Here is a 17,609-nt window from a genome sequence, read left to right as displayed (position 1 = left end):
CACTGATTCATTGTTCAATAACATTTTTCCCAACCCCATTATTTATTGAGGGAAGCCCTCTGTTAGCAGCCGTGTTTTTCTTGTAGCACTGCGCTGACTCACATCCATATGGACACCTGGGTGGCGCCAGGGAAAGTGCAGACACAATGCTAGATTTATGAAATAAGCCACGCAGGTTTGACGACACATTTATTAGGCTTTCTAAAATCGTAATTAAAAAAGGATGTAAGAAAAGAAGTATCACTCGTTTAATAAAAACTTTCTAGATTTGTGTGGTCTGAATCACAAATCCATTGCAGATGCATATGGAGTAAGAAATGACCAACTTAAACAAGGATCATAAAATAATCAAAATGGAATTACATATCAAACTGAAAAGCAGAATATAGGCAGCAAACTGATGATTAAAAAGTTATGATCTGCAGGATCTTGCATTTGACCTCAATCAATCATCAATTGTATAAATACACATCGCTTTGCACGAGTTGCCTTTTTCATACAAAGCATGATATTGAGGCACTGATATTTGATCTTTTTTTCAGGTGCAAACTATTGGTTATATTTCAATGGTATTAAAAAGTAAACAACCGCATATATAAGTTACAATACTATTTAAGCAAATTGCTTTTAGGTGTAATTGCTCTGCAGTTTTCTCTTTTTGTACTTCTTAAATCAAGGGTAACTATTTCCATCGAGGGTCCAATATTTTGGAAATAGACTGAGTGATGGTTTTGAGTCTTGAGTCACGTTTTGCGAGCTAGGAGGACATGAAACTAAACTCTCTCTTTTGGCGATGGTGGTGGGGGGATGGGGACGGGGTGACATAAAAAAGATGGTGTTTGAAGTGAAAGGGCGCATCCCTGATGACATTTAAGATTTCAGGGTTTGGTTGCGATGGGTGTTGAGTGAAGAGGAGATGAGCTGCCAAGTGTGTGAGGTCACGGCAGTGATCTAACATCCTGATTGGGGGGTGCGCCTCAACGTATTGCTTGTCTCCTTTAAAGATGCACTTCCGAGATTTGCTTCAGATCCAAATGGCACCGTCACCCCAGACATTTCATCACAGCTCCCTGTTGCTTGCTTAAAAGCTCATCTATGACACATGCAGGATGTGACTTTTTGAACGGATCAAACTTGTCTTCAACTATGTGATTAATGAACTAGCAGTAAATTTGGGGATTACTAGTATAATCCTGCACATAAAATTCACCGACATTCTCTTCATATGGGCCCAAATGCATGGCCGGTGGAACTCCATTACTCGGACGAAGTGCAGAAGACGTATGTGGTTGCAGCATGTAATGATCTCTCACTGAGAGGCAGCCAAAATGGTCACGAGAGACTGAGGTTGACTGAGGTCTGTGGCTGCCAGTGGCCCATGACCGCAGTGGGAATGAACGGCGAGCGAGGGCAACTGAGACACGGTGTTAAATACAATAGAGAAAGAAAGGGTCCTCGTGTTACTGCTGCTTACTGAATGCAATAAAAGAGGCTTCTGTCAGCAAAGAACCAAGAGAATTAGAGTCCATTTGGCAGACGCAGGAAGCAAGAGGCAAGTGAAGTAAGGAGATGGCCGGTCCTTCAACTATTTGGAGACGAATCAACAGGCGGTTTTGTCACAAACTTGACTTGATCGTGGCGCTGGATGAAGAGCTGAATTTCATGACAATCCATCAAATATATCATGGGAAAACTCAGTCAAAATGTTTCCATCAAGCGGTATAGCTCCATTCTGTTTCATTCCTCATTTCAGGTGTCAATTGCATGTGTCTGAACATACTGGGTTGATATATCCAATCAGAATCAATATGCTCCATTTATAAATCTATCTCTGGCGCCTGGTACAAAATGACCTGTGGACCTGTACGGGGTTACCACTGATTTTGACGATTGCTTATAATTGTATTTACAATTTTTATTTCCTAATTATAACAAAATAAAACACAGTGACACAAGTGTGAACTTATTAAAAGAAGACAATTTCATGCTTTACTGTATATAAATACCAAGCCTTCAGTTAATGTGGAACATATAGTATAGTATAGACATACCTGTCAACTTGTACATTTTCCCCGTATTTTATACGTTTTTTTATCATTTCAAATCATGTACGGCATATTACAACTTTTATACAGGGGGAAAAAAAACAAAACAATTGTGAACCGATCTCACAAAGACCATTTTGGCTCAAATCCAGATCGTCTCACCTGCTGGTAGCCAACGACAATGCCGTCGTCGATCGCTACTATTGTCACGGCAAACCAGCAAAAGTAATCCTCAATCGTATATTTTTTTTCATCACTGCGTACGGTCAGATTGATAAAGCACGATGTGCGCATGCGCGGTAAACCGTTGTACGGATTTTTGTTGCTTTGTAAGGGGAATCGTAATCATTTATAAGGGCAGGTATTAGCTGAGGTTGACAGGTATGTATAGAGGTTAGCATACTGAGGTGGCCCTCATCAAAGGTCCCATTGTCTTCTGTGACCCCTTTTGAAAATGAATTGCCCATCGCCGTTGGCTAAACCTGTTCAGTATTTGAGTGTGAAAGAAAGAGCCAGGGCCTCAATGCTATGCAAATGAAACGGAATGATAGCCATTTATATAGTGAGCTAAAAATTGTGCTTTTTCCATGATACAATTTGCTAAAAAAATAGAGGAGCAACTAGTAGGTTGGGTCCACCAAGCCATTCACCAAGAAGTAACGTTTGCAACCTCAGGACAGTTGACAGATAAGCTAACAGCTAGCTGGCTGCTTCTTTTTTTTCATTTTCTTCTTCCTTTTTTGTCTTCCTTTTCTTCTTCTTCAGTATGGTTGCCCTTGATGTTTTTTTTTCTTGCCACATCTGGTGTATTTCAAATTCAAAAAATCTGTTAAGATGTTAAAAATGAGTGTGTGTGTGTTCAATGTGAGTGGGCAATGGGACCCAGGACAGCTGAGCAGCAAGACAGCGGTAATGTGAAACTAGACACATCGTTCTCCACTGAACAGTCGGCAGTGCTTCATACATTCAAACTGAAATGGAAGGAGAAGAATACAAAATGACAGTGAGAGGACGCGAACCATGTTTCTTGTTACTTTTAAAATTAATAAGCAGCACTGTACCATGTCTCAATGTTGTACTCACTGACTGGGAACATGTGCAGCTATTTATGTTGGTGAGGCAAATATGGTCATGTGGCGTACACATTCTACAGTGGAAAACCAACCTAGATTATGGTTAGAAACTGCATGGTCATAAACCAAACTAAACTGTACAGCTGGGAGGAAACATGTCTTTTGTATCATGGTGGTACAGGAAGTTGAGGCAAGTCTGTAACGTTTATCATCCGACACTCGCACATGAATCCGTTCTGGCCTCGCCCGATAGTTGTGGTGTCTGTCTGCCTCCGCAAAATATAGTTTACGCATACTCTCCCTGTAGGTATTTCACACAATCCACACTTTGCGTTTCCCAAAAATGTAGGACACAACAATGTCCCAGTATATGAAGAATTTGTGGAAAAGGATGTGCTGTCGGCACTAGTTTGTGTGGCGGCCCTATTTATCAAATCATTTGCTCTAAATTTGTGCACATTGAGTTTCAAAGACATCAATGGGGAAAAACACTTCCAAGAACAATAAATACTGTACATGTTGATCCAGCATGCAGGGAAGGGCCTGACATCAGTCTTGACACTTCTCAACATGCTTGATCTAGTGATATCATTTCCCCCTGAAGGACTGCTTTGTGTCGGAGATCCCACTAGGGGAGGAAGTGTGTCACTCATCTTATTAATGAGTCACACAAGTGCGTGTTAGTGTTTCGACAGGGGTGAATACTTGTACATGTTTTCAATGGTCCCAACCTATGATTTTTCGTGGTTATATACTTTGGGGCCCTTCCAGTGTGCAAACCAACCCTAGGAATAAAGTAAGAAATTGATCTTGTTTTTCAGTTGATTATTTGGTAGATAAATGGTTCAGATATATATATTTACGATAACGATTAATGAACTACAGTAATCCCTCGCCACTCCGAGGCTTCAGTGCTTCACTGGTTTTTACAAAATACGGTATGATTCACTCCCAAAGACATTTTTAAAAACCACAGCTACACCGTCAGCGCCTCCAGCAGAAGAGTCTCAGAGTGAACCTAAAGCCTGCACGAGTCAGGTGTGAGCCACCTTCTACGCCACCAACACAAGCCTCTTCACCAATTTCAGAAGGCAATGTTGAATATTGTGTAACCGTTGTGTCATTGAAATAAAACTGTTGTAAATTGAGGACTCCCTCTATGTGTACACACGCCCATGTGATATTTGTAGTGTTGCTAATTTATAAATAACTGTGGAAAAGACAGAAAAGGCACTTTAATTTGATGCAACTGCGATAACACTTTCTGAGTCTCATGCGTGATTAATATGTTGCGTAAGACTGTCCTACTTCTAAATATAATACAGCAGTGGTCTTTTCAAAAGATGAACCGAAAAGCATATCTGTTTATTTCCAGGCAAGTAAACAGGCATTCTTTCAGCGTAAACAAAACTGGTAATAAATCGAGCATTTTTTCCTGTGTCAACTTTCCACTTCAGCTCACTCCTTGATGTAAATCACACAGAAATGCTTTTCTGCATGATTTATGACAGAATTACTGCACCCATCACTGAGCTCAATCTGCATGTGCGCAAAGACAAGCGTACACATTTCGGCTGACTTCTTACTGATACTGCTAATAGAATAAGAACATGCACATTTGAACACCAGCCACATGAAATATTTCTTCATTTGAGGGAGTGAAAAATTGGTTGAAGCATTTATGATGAGGACAATCCACAAAATATATCAGGGGAAGCAGCCAAGACATTCTGCTGTGAAGGCCTGAACAGAAAACTGTTGATTAAAGGATACATGGAGTGATTCTTCAGAAAAAGCTTTTCAATGGGTAATTGTAAACGTACTTAGATCCTGATCCTAGTCAGTATTCGACATGACGGTTTTAAGTGAAAACTGGCCCTAAAAAAAATTGCCTTTGTCAGTCAAGTCAAACATTTAACATTGGCAAAAATGCTTGAGCGTACTTTTGTTGATGCTCAGTAAACAGTACACAAAGTATAGAAAGTATATCATGAAATTATTTAAATCGCCATATTGTGATTGAATCAGTGATCGGTTTATTCAAACTCTCTGATTGGTGACTGGCCCCAAAAATCTGATCATGTCAAGTCTTCAAACAAGCGTTTGCACACACATTCACACCAAAGGACTTTTTTTTTTTTAAACAAGGATGTAAAACAATAACAGAACTGAAAAGTCCATGAAGAAGAACGACACCGATGTTTCTGACATTTCAATAGAGGTTTATGGGAACATTTGCACAATTTGTTGCAGCTTTAGTTTGCTCTGGTTTTACTGATTGAATGCATGCTAAAATAGCATGCATTAAATCATAGCATTTCAAACTCACAACGGATGGCCAAAACATAATGCGTTTTTTTCCCCCCTGACTAATCGCAACCAATAATATCGTCTTGTCATATGCCTGCAATTTGAGAGGCGCTGATATAGATGAAATGCTAAAACCGATAAAAGGAGATTCAAAAGTGTGACAGCAAGCTGCATTGATCAAGTAAAGCGCTACAAATGAATAAATAACCCCTGGCTCAGACATGTGGGATATGACTCCTACAAACAAAAGCCTCTATTTATACTTGGAAATGCTCAAGGTAGACTTTGTCGCCTGCCCTTATAGACTCCACCAGCACCAAGGGCAAAGAAAGAGCACTTTCTGTGCATATATGTTTTTTTAAAAGTGTGTGTGTGTGTGTGTGTGTGTGTGCGTGCGTGTACGTGTGTGCCTGCGTGCATGAGTATGTGTGTGTTAAGGGGGCAGAGTTCAGGGGAACACGGCATACCCCATTTCAAGCTTGTGACCCATTGGGAGAAACCATGATTCAAACAAACCACACACACACACACACACACACACACACACATACATGAACACACTTTGTTGAAAGCACAGACTTTACCAGACGTGACCTTGAGCAGACCTGCCAACAGGATTGTCGTCAGACAGAAACCTGGAACTCTGGGAAACAGGAAACAGGAAGTGAGACCTGTCCAAGAGTACAACGCGGCCATGCTAAGAGAGATCGATAACCAAATGCCTAGTTGGACTTCTGATTATGATATAAGCAGGTAGCACATCCATCAGGTCCACAGACATGCGTTCACACACGCCATCCTCAAAGTGTGCGACGCGTCACGAAACAAAGTCGGGGGCATCTAGGCTTGTGGTAGGGGGGTTCTTATAGGATCTCTAATTTCAAATAGTACTAGCGCCCGGGGACCAGACCATGTCAAAGGGCCCATCCCCTATGAGCCATATTAGGGCTCTGATCCCCAATCAATCAGCACTGGGCTAAAAAGAATCTACAACAAGACGGCAATTAAGCCCCGTCGAGGGCTTAACCAAACACATGTGAGAGATAGAGTTTGTAAGAGTAACTGTGTGTGCACTTATTTGACGGTGCTTAGTGGAGGGCTGCAAGCGTGTCGGACGTGTGTGACTGAGTGTGTGGGTATGTGTGCGTTGCCTAGATGCTAGAGGTGTGAAAGATCCAGCCGGTTGGCAGTATGTGTCAAGAACTACATCCACTCACATTTTGTAATTTAAAGCAATCCAAACATAAACACAAAGGCAGCCCCTTTCCTTAAACTATCATTTACATTCACTGAATCTAAACTAACATTCCCATAAGAATTCATGTTTAAAAAAAAAAAAAAAAAAAGCAAACAAACATAAATCTGGGAGTAAACCTCTTGCCATCAAAAAACATTTATCAACTGTAGAAGCAATTTTAAGGCAAAATGTAACCCTTTTCATTCCGTGTTGACCACATGGACGTTTGTTGCTGCTACATGTATTTTGCAAATGCCGCTTTGTGTGAGTGTCACCGTTTCAAGAAATTCACAAAGTGCAGCTCACTGTGTGCTACTTTGAAAATCAACCAGCACTGAATAAGCTAAAGCCTCGGCACAGGATATCCCATCACTACTTTACATCTACCACTAAATCATTGTGTCTGGTTAAATTTGTCTTGTTGCAGGTTTAGGCTTCTCCACCTAACTGAGCTAAGCTGAGCTTGCTCCCCGCGTCTCTTCACACATGGCAAAGCTGTGATTGAGAGCGAGTGTGACCCAATTTTGGGAAATGTGCACAAAAATTATCTGAAGAGCAGACGAGTGGGACAGTGGCGGTTGGATCATTTGTTTTGTTATTTGAGAGGCCTGCTTATCACTGGATGAAATTTTCACAGGAAAAAAAATAAACATTCATCAACCGGTTGATGCGTTGAGTGTGTGGGGATGTTCATATTGATAGGATATTCGATTCTAAAAAGATTAGTTAGTGACAGCCTTCGATCCCGCAAACAAAACAACACTAGTGATAGTACTACGAGTAAGTTGGTCATAATTTCAGTGAGATCCAGAATTAGAGAAATACTTTTGAATAAGCTTCCATGGTGACTTAAAAGGAGCAGACCGTCCGCATGAGTCTGATGTGCGCAATCAAATGGATCAGCATGCGGCTGAGAAGCAACGCATCCCCAAAAATGTGAGTGGGCCTGTCAAACTCCAAGTTTAAAGGAGCTGCAGCGCCTGTGCTGCGCAGCAGATCGTCATCAATCCTGGCCGGTATCTGAGAACCACAGCAGTGTTGACACTGGCACTGAGGTGAGGAGAAGTGAAACTGAAATCCAGACTTTCTCAATTCGGCACACAGGCAAGTTAACACTCAGAGTTAAGAGGCCATTATGACCAACTATGGAGAGCAGCTTTGTGTGGGCCTGGCTTCAAAACGACATATTTTCAGTTTCTGTGTCCTGAACCACAAACCGCCTCATTGTAACAACTTGGAAATCATATTTAAATGGCATATCTTAACACAACATCTGATAGCCTGACAGAAATTTGCAGCTCAAAAAAAAATTTGCAGTTGGACCAGTGTTCTCACCAACCTTGAACATACGGTTCACCGACAAGCTAATGTACTGAGACAAGTGCATTGTTTTGACTATAAATAGCCTCGAAATGAAAATATTTTTGCCACCTGTTTCGAGACTTGTAACTGCCAATGCCACATGCGAGAGTAATTAAAAATTTGCCAACTAAAGAACTATGCTAACAATATCTATGTGGTAAGATATAATATACCAGAGGTTTAATTAAAACACTTTAGATTGTGACTTTTTTTTAACTCCAGGGTTCGCTCTGGAGTTTTATTTACTTTTAAGTCATTGCGATAGATAGAGAAAAGATGTCTTGTGATGAATTGGTTAAAAAAAAAAGCCTTTACAATACATCTGGAAGTATTCACAGCACTACACCTTTTCCATCTTTTCTTATTCCAAAATTGATTACATGCATTTTTCCTCAAAATCACACGCAGAACTCCCCACATAGACACTATGAACTTATATGAATAATAATAATAAAAAAGACTGACTGTATCCTGTAGGACCTCTTGTGATTTCTTTTTTATTTTAATGTGAATGATTTTCCGTTCCTCACGATTGCTAAAAATCCAGCAAAACTAGTGGAATTATAGTCAGCTTGCCGGATCCATACGCAGAGTTGCTGCTAGCTAGCTTGCACCTTGCTCAGTAGTATGCATGCTTCCTTTCCGCTGTCTCTCGCAGGGTATTTTGATGCAAACGTAACATGGCGCCTGTCAAAGTGCCGCTTTAGATTCGACTGATTCATCGATGGTATTTTGTCATTGCAAATCACACCACAGAACCTGTTCTCTCCAAAAAGGCGAATCATTCGGTCCATTCGTCCTGAAGTCTACCATACTTGTCATCTTTTTTTCTTTTCACCATTTTATTAGTTTAGGATTAGCATTGAGCTAATGACGAGCAAGCTGATTCAAAAGGGGGCGTTTACCTGTTTACACAGCAACGGCCAACGTAGGCCCGTGTTATCCAATCAAAATTGCCCCTGGAGCCAACTGCAGCCCGAACAGGAAATGAGCAGTAAAAAAATTGATGGATGGATGAAACAAGCGAGAATGTTTTGTTTTATCTGCGAGACAGATGCAATCATCAAAAGAGCCACATATGGCTCGCGAGCCATAGGTTCCCGACCCCTGGTCTAGAATCTCAAAATGGAGCTCAAATGCATCCACTGATCATGCTTGAGATGCTTCTATAGCTTAATTGGAGTCCACCTGGAATAAATTTGGTAGACCTGACATGATTTGAAAAGGCATACATCTGCTATACACTACTGTCCCACAGTTGACGGGGCATGTCAGAGCACAAACCAAGCATGAAGTCAAAGGAATTGTCTGTAGACCGAGACAGGATTGCCTCGAGGCACATATGTGGCAAAAAATACAGCCACATTTTTGCAGCTTTGAAAGTACCAATGACAATAGTGGCCCCTTTTATCTTTAAATGGAGTTCAGTGCCACCAGAACGTTTCCTACAGCGAGCAGCGCAACTAAACTGAGCAATCAGAAGACTGTAGGAAGGAGTGTACCTTCCAGAAAAACAACATCTCTGCAGGACTATTAGACCATCGGAAACATAATTGACTGGTCTGATGATACACAGATTGAACTCTTGGGCCTGAATGCTCGCTGTCGTGTTTGGAGAAAACGAGGCACCAGTCAATCTCAGTAAAGCATCATGGTAGCAACATTATGCTTTGGGGATGTTTTTCAGCGGCAGAAATGTGGCAAACTACTTCGGATTGAAGGACACAGGGATGCAGCAGCAATGTCCAGTCCAGAGACATCCTGGATGAAAATCTACAGAGTGCGCAGGAACTCAGAGTGGGGAGATGGTACATATTTGAGCGAGGCAATGATCTGACCGAAACACACTGCCAAGTTATCAGAGCACTGACTTCAGGACAACTCCGTGAATGCCACTGAGGGCCCAACCAGAGCCCCAGAGTTGAATCCCATTAAATATAAGATAAGATAAGAAAACCTTTATTAGTCTCGCAATGGAGAAATTCCCAATTCATATCTCTTGACATATCTAAAAATGGCTGCGCTCCAATGCTTCTCATCCAACCTGATGGCGCTTGAGAGGTGCTACACAAAGAGAAACGGGTAAAATTGCCCAAAGATAGGTGTGTCAAGCTTGTGGCATTTTATTGCTGTATTTCGTAATAGTTTGCTGACTTTTTTTCCTTTTGGACTTAATTCGAAAAAAAGCTTGGTCATTGTGGTGTGTTGTGTTTAGAGAAAAAGGAAAGGAATTAATTCCATTTCGGAGTACGGCTGCTGTAAAAAAAAAAAGTGGAAAACATGCACTTCACATTCATATTTCTATTCATATTATTAGCAGGTAGATCATAAGTATACCCTCCATCCATTGGTTTACTGTTGCTTATCCTGTTTCGGATCAAAGGATAGCAGCAGATCCGAGCTGACTTTGTGTTGGAGGCGGCCAACATTTCATTTAGCGGACACACATACATACTTCTGAATACATGCAGCACCATGGTTCCATACCATTTATCGGTTTTTAATAGGGCTTGTCCATATTTGGGTCACGGGTGAGCTAGAGCCTAACCCAGCTGACTTTCGACATGAGGTGGGATATACCCTGGACTGGTTTCCAGCCAATCGCAGGGCATATACAGTATGACCAATCACAATTCTGGACAAGTGATCATCAATCAACCTGACATTATCATGCATGTCTTTGGAATACCCGGAGAACGTCCATACAGGAAGGCAGGAGCAGAAATTCAAACCCTAAAAATCATGACTGTGAGAAAGACCTGCTAAGGCTGACCTATGCTGGTACCATTTTTAAATGTATTTTTTAAAAAGGCAACGTTCTTACTTATTGTGTCTGGTTTTAATACGCACCGAATAAATGTTTAGATATAACAGGACTGCCGATTCCACTGGATCAGATGAACAGTTAGTAATCCCTCAAACTCACCCCAAATCACTCATAACCCAAATAGATACATGTAGTAGATACATGTCGCATTGGTGCCCATAATGAAGTCAAATTAGCTGTGCTTTCATTCTTTAATGATTGCATAATTGGATTGCCAGTGGGCTGACGGTTGTATGGGCCTCACAGCTCACGACAGAGAAGATGTCGCTTTTAAGTAGTGTTGATGGCTGGCTAATTACAGTCATTTAGCATGTGTTGGTTGGTTTCTTAGCCACTATGTCAATATATTGACAGTACAAAAAGATGAAAGGTAAAGAGATTTTACATAACCATGCACAAGATTACCTGTTTACAGTAATAACAATTATTCCACATCTAATGAAATCCAAACAAGAAATGAAATATAATATAATATATAATATAAAGAAATGAAATGAAATATAAGCCCTCAGATGTCCAAAGGTATTTTCCGTACGAGAAGGCTCTACTTTTTTCCCCACCCTTTAAACCCTTTTACTCTGATGTGGTTTATTTATGCATTTTTACTGACAAGGTTCAAGCTGACAATGGATTCACCGAAAGTCTTGTCACATCTGACCAATGTAATTTCTAAACAAGTCACTTTGGACCAATGAAAGTGTTCGCCCTCATGGGAAATATTCATCAACCATTTGCGGTTAGAATACACACGCAGGCTGACTAAAATGTGGAAGTCTGTGTGCAGAGCAGTTCACAGCTATGTACGAGAAAATATAGAATAAAAAGTACAAGATAGAAGGAAAATAAGCATCTTCAGGTGAGTTGAGCAAAGGGAACGAGTGCCATAAATACAGCCATCTCTGCAGAGCGATTCCGTCTCTTGGTTTTTTGTTTGGGACCAACACTCACCATTTCTGGCAACTGATGACAGCCATGAGCGGCTAGGCCATGAACATGAAATTTTGCAAATCATTGTTTTTAGTTTTTTGCACAACATCACAACTTTGATGGTACGTAGGGTTTGCACCAAATATTCCAAAATAGTATTACCTAGAAGCTAAAAAAAAATACTGATTTCTAATATTTGCAATGATTTAGGAGGTGAGGACCAATGGACAACAGGTTCTGTGAGCTGTATGTTGAAATTGAGTAAATGACAGGAAGGTTTGAAGAAAGGCACAGTCAGAGAATGCGTTCTTGGTTAAAAGTGTCTGTTCTATGTTCAAGTGCACTTGGATAAAGCAGACACACAATGAAGAAAAAGAAGAGGAGAAAGTGTGCTATTTTAGTATTTTTCTTTTTTGACACTGTGGAGGAAAAAAAAAAGAACGAGAACACTGAGAAATATAAACAGCGTCAGCAACCAAGGTGTCGTGGTATTAATCATTTCAAACAGGGAGAAATGCCAATTGTAAACACAGACAAAGACTTCGGATCTGTGGCCATGTTCCATAAAGTCCATTTTACTGCTGTTGTCAAATTAAACGCCTCCGGAGCATGTGATCAAAAACATAGATGAAGCACTCATTTATAGTTCTAAGAAACGGTGAAAGTGGTGCTGGTTTCTCAACTCCCACAATCCCAAATTCATTAAGTGGGACTTCACTTCAAAAGGTATTTTTCAAAACCAGCCTTCAATAAAATGTGGGTCATTTTTACAAATATGCACAGTAACACATTATCAAAGAAGTGAAGAATCAAGAAATACCTATTCATCCACTTTCTACAGCGCTTGTCTTGAGGGTCACGGGTAGAGTTCGACACCGAGAATCGAGTGGAACCTGCACAATCATTTTGATTTTTCCCGGAATCGTCCAGATTCTCAATGTTGGTGCTAAATTTCGATGCTTAGTTGACTGGGCGTGAGAAGCACGAACGAAGAAGGAACAATAGGAAATATGTGCGTATGGGATGCGGCACCTCCGCAGCCGGCCCGGCTGAGCTGCCGTGTGCCGCTGCTCTTCCCACTCCCCACCAGAGGCCCGTGCTGGACATGCGAGGAGGGCAGGGGCGTCTTTGGACATGCACAGGACTTTTCGAGCCGATTCTGCCCTTTTCAGGCCGCCACGGCCAGCACCTCACAGATGACTATCCGATCCAGACTCAAAGTCGGAAGTGGGTAAGCACGTCTAACGCCAACAATGAGCCAACAAGTTAAACTGCAAGTAAAAAAGCGAGTCAACATACAAATGCAAATGCCTAGCTAATATTTAGTTGACAGCATATACACACAAACCAACATATAGTGTTGTAAAAGTTATTCTGCATACACCGATTCAGTGTTCAGTTCATAGTTCACAATGGAAATTATTTAACTCAGTTCTTCGTTCCACAAATATACTAGTTCATACCCCCAAACACCCCCCCCCCCCCCACACACACACAATGTGTTGCTGTGAGCTGTTACTCTCTGGCATGCTGGCATATGCCCATTGTTGGCAACCATTTAGTTCACACTTGTATCCATGATACTTAGTATTATTTAAAAACGCCCATCGTGTCATATGGCGATATCGTTTTTATAATGTTATGAGCATGCACTATGAGACATACAGGATAACCAGTAGTACACCAAGTTAAATAATATTAACATCAGAGTTGTACAAAAGATATAGAATTTCACTTGGGAAATGCATTGCGCACAGATGCTGGTGTTTGTCCCTATTGGAAAAAATAAATAAATCCCATTTTAAAACCCCTGGGTCCTATTTATGTCCCATCTTGAATCGGCAGCAGCATAAATTTGAAGTACTGCACATCATTGGTCCCAACCCCCGGGACGCGGACCGGTACCGGTCCGTGGGTCATTAGGTACCGGGCCGCACAGAAAGAAAAAGGAACTTACATTACTTCCGTTTTATTTATTTCGGAATCTGAAAGATGATTTATATTGAAAAAAATAGCAGATTCTCTGTTACATCCGTCTACATTATGTCACTCTTGAAGCAGGTGCACTTCTCGGTCACGTGATAGGTTACCACTGAAATGAAACCCAGAGGCTAGCAACATGAGTAAAAAAAAAACCAAACGTTTTTAGGAAGGGGAAAAGGCCTAGCCAGGAAACAGAAGATTAGCCTCAGCCTTTCAAGAAAAACAAGGCTACATTTAAAGACAGTATCAGGAGCCCTACTTAAAATATGGATTTATCTCAACGGCAGATTCCCACGCACCAAGGCCACTCTGCATAATATGCGGTGGTGGTGAGTCATATTTTTCATGCACTTTGTATTTGCGGTGTATTTTATTTTGAAAGCACGTTTAAACATTACCATACCGACCAGAGAGTGTTGCAGCCAGAACGGACGTTCCTCGTGTCATGATTCGGATTTATTATTATGTTTAGAAAATACCACAGTTTTCATGCAGGTCATATCATATTATTTTGTTGTATTTATCAATCACACCTTAAAGGCCGGTCCCTGAAAATATTGTCTGACATTAAACCGGTTAAAACCGGTAAAAGGTTGGGGACCCCTGCTGTACAGAATTACAATGCTGTGGGTTTGCGGTGCCGCCCCAACGGTTGAGTATCTTTGGTGTCGATGAGATGTTACAAGCAGAGTTCACGCAGTTTAAATCGCAGGCCTGACTTATTAGCTGACTCTGATGTGATCTTACAGATAAACCTTCTTCTTCAGCTAAACACTAGTCATCATGCCTGAGCGTAGTCGGGAATCAAAGAACAACACGCGGCCTGAGTGTTAATGGTACCATCGTCCTCCCACTCGACTAACACTGTTTTTCTTTCACCCTCCCGACGTTTCCATCACTGCTCTTTTTTTCCCTGCCAAAGAGCAAAGTGTGGCAGGGAAGAGAGAGCGAGGGAGGGTGAGAGAGAGAGAGAGAGAGAGAGAGAGTGGGGGCATTGGTGGGGGTGTTCTTTCTTTGGCTCAACCTGTATTTGTTCAGGCTCTGTAAAAACATGACCAATGCAAAGAGAAGAGAGAGAGACGGAGGATAAAGGTGAAGTAAAGAGAACAGAGATGAAGGTTGTTGCGGAAACCTTTTCGTCTGTCTCTTGGTGAAAGATAACTGTTGACATATTCATGAACATTGGAAACATTTTCATCTGCCTCTTGGTGAAAGACAACTGTTGACATATTCATGAACATTGGACTGCAAGAGAACTGAAGTCGATTTTAACTTTGGTTGGGCAAAAGTACGGTAATAAAAACGAGGATGTGAGGCGTGACTTCAAGGAATGGTTATGACTTCTTGGCTGCCAGAGCAAGAGTTAAATGAGAACATCATTACCATTCTTTGTGTCTTGGCCTTGGCCAATGGTCAAGCCTCCTGGCCAATCTTTACTAGCCAGAAAATTAGTGGAGACTCCAAGTGTTTGCTGGGGAGAGCCAAGATACGAGCCACCGCACCATTCCGCAAACACCACATTTTACACTCCGCTCTTTATGTAGGTATGTACTGTATAAACAAAACATCATGTGTTAATTTGTGATGTTTCAAGGAGGCTAACAGATTTTCTATACAGTGCCTGCCCCTTGCTCAAGACCCATGAGAGACTAATATTTTTTTTTGCCCATGTTGACATCACGACATGTTTAAAATCTAGGACCGTTACGAACACCTTGAATAAAACACAAATACAATTGCGACCAGTGTTATACATTATGAATGGGAAATTTTAGGCTACTTCTTAATTTCACTCCACTGTATGTGGAACGTTACGTGACCAAACCTGGGAAATCATGTTGGCTGGTGTCTTTGGACAAATGTCAAATACATGAGATCATTCATTTATATTAATAGGATATGATACATGTAAACACGACCGAAGTCTAAACATTGACTGCTATTATCTTTGGTGGCTCTGTGGTAACATCTTGTGTTTAAAAAAAGACATGGAAATTTTAAATTCCCACGGGGATTCTGTCAAGGTCCTTTCCACTATTCACCTGGGTGAGGAGGAGCACTTTTGCACATTTAATGGAGCGTGGAAGTACCGTATTGGCCCGAATATAAGACGGCCCTGATTATAAGACGACCCCCTGTTTTTCAAGACTCAAGTTTGAAAAAAGACATTTTGAACACCAAATTAATTTTTATACAGAAAATAATTACAGTATATCTGAAACAAATGATTAAAAACAATATATTTGAGAGAAAAAGCATGTCATTTTGCCTCATTCAAATCTAAAGTGCAATCACATTCGTAAGTGAATGGCTTCTGGTTTTTGAAATGTAAATTACATCATAACTTCTCCTCAGCTGCCGATTAACCTGGCCGATCTTCAACTCACTTTTCTCCAGATTGTTACTACGTTTCTCCATTTTCTGTTATCTCTTCTATTATTTTCTTCTCTTTTCCTTCTTACCGCTATTTTTTTTTAAATTTTTCTTCTTCATGCTTCCACTATTTTTATTTTTATTCTTCGTGGCAGGGGTTCACTTTGGATTGGGGAGTCAAATTCAGCATTCGCTTCAATGATATCGGGCGACATCTAGCGTCGTAAATGGGTATAATGTCGAGACCCCGAATATAAGACGACCCCCACTTTTTCAGTCTTATTTCAATGCAAAAAACACCGTCTTATATCCGGGCAATATGGTAAGTTGAGCGTTTCCTGGATTTAGGCCTTGTTCAGACTGGCAGCCAAAATCTGATTTTCAACCCATCCAGACTGAAAGTGGATATATCTTTTGTAGTCTGAACAGTCAAAAATCACATGAAATTCGATTTTTGCAAAATGAAGCCATATACAGGAGGTAGCTTCATATCGGGTTTGGGCAGGATGAGTCTCAGTCTGACCAGCTACAAACAAACCTAGCGGTTTTAACTTTCTGTGACGTCACCCAATGCGCCAAAGTGGAGACCACCAATCAAAGCACGAAGCAGGAAAGAGACACATCGAAAAAATTGAAGACAGCAGGCACTGGACAGAGAGGAAATGCATTGCCTTATCGGTCTGTCGCGAGATGGTGGCATGCAAGCAAAGCTCGAGGGCATGTATAGAAAGAAGTCTGATGAAAGTGTTTCGTGTGTTTCCGCTGTTGCAATTCGATGACTTCAAACATGCCTCCGTTACGATGTTTTTGCTACAGTCAGTCAACCTGTCAGAGGGGTCAATAATGTGGCCCGCTCTAAACGGGGCCAAATCCAATCTGAACAAGAATCTGATTTGAATCAGATGAGCCTGCAGTCCGAACGCAGATTGAATCTAATGTAATAGAGTTGAAAGTGGATAAATTGACCACCTAGACAGGACAATGTGGAAAGTCATCGTTACAAATTCTTACCATGTCATGCAAACCACTGAGACCCCAACAAAGGGACACAGAAAAATGACAATTACTGGCAAATAAAAACTATGCCTCCATAAAAACAGCCACACGCCTTTTATTGCCAGATAGGCTAAAAATGAGATGTGTGGCCACAGCTTGAGTTTAACACTCTTTAGAATGTTTGAATTGAAGTTTAGACCTCTGGTTCGTCAGCTTTACTCCTGCGGCTAAAAGCGCCCCCCCCCCCCAACAAACACACACACACACTCACACAAACTATTAAGCGCCCACACGCCACATGTGTACTCAAGGCCAACGTGGAGAAAATGAAAATGACCACACAAACCAAAGGAAAAAAAAAACATTTCATACAAATTGAGGATAAAATATTTTTTCTTAAGAAAAAAATTGGGAAAGATAGCTAACTTTGCAGCGAACATGTTTCAATGAACACAAGGTGGTGCACCAGATGTTTC

The 17,609-nt window shown here is 41.1% G+C and overlaps 1 protein-coding gene across 1 annotated transcript in view; it reads right to left on the bottom strand.

Annotated features, from left to right (window-relative positions):
• Positions 1 to 17,609, bottom strand: part of ror1 (receptor tyrosine kinase-like orphan receptor 1) — a 152,621-nt gene that overhangs the window by 27,897 nt on the left and 107,115 nt on the right. The gene's annotated exons all lie outside the window — the stretch shown is intronic.

The sequence above is a fragment of the Hippocampus guttulatus genome, chromosome 7 (assembly GCF_054856545.1).
Source record: "Hippocampus guttulatus isolate MCC_2025c chromosome 7, RoL_Hgut_1.0, whole genome shotgun sequence".
Lineage (NCBI taxonomy): Eukaryota > Metazoa > Chordata > Actinopteri > Syngnathiformes > Syngnathidae > Hippocampus > Hippocampus guttulatus.
The sequence above is the reverse complement of the archived record's forward strand: the minus strand, read 5'-3'. Positions and strand labels throughout refer to the sequence as shown.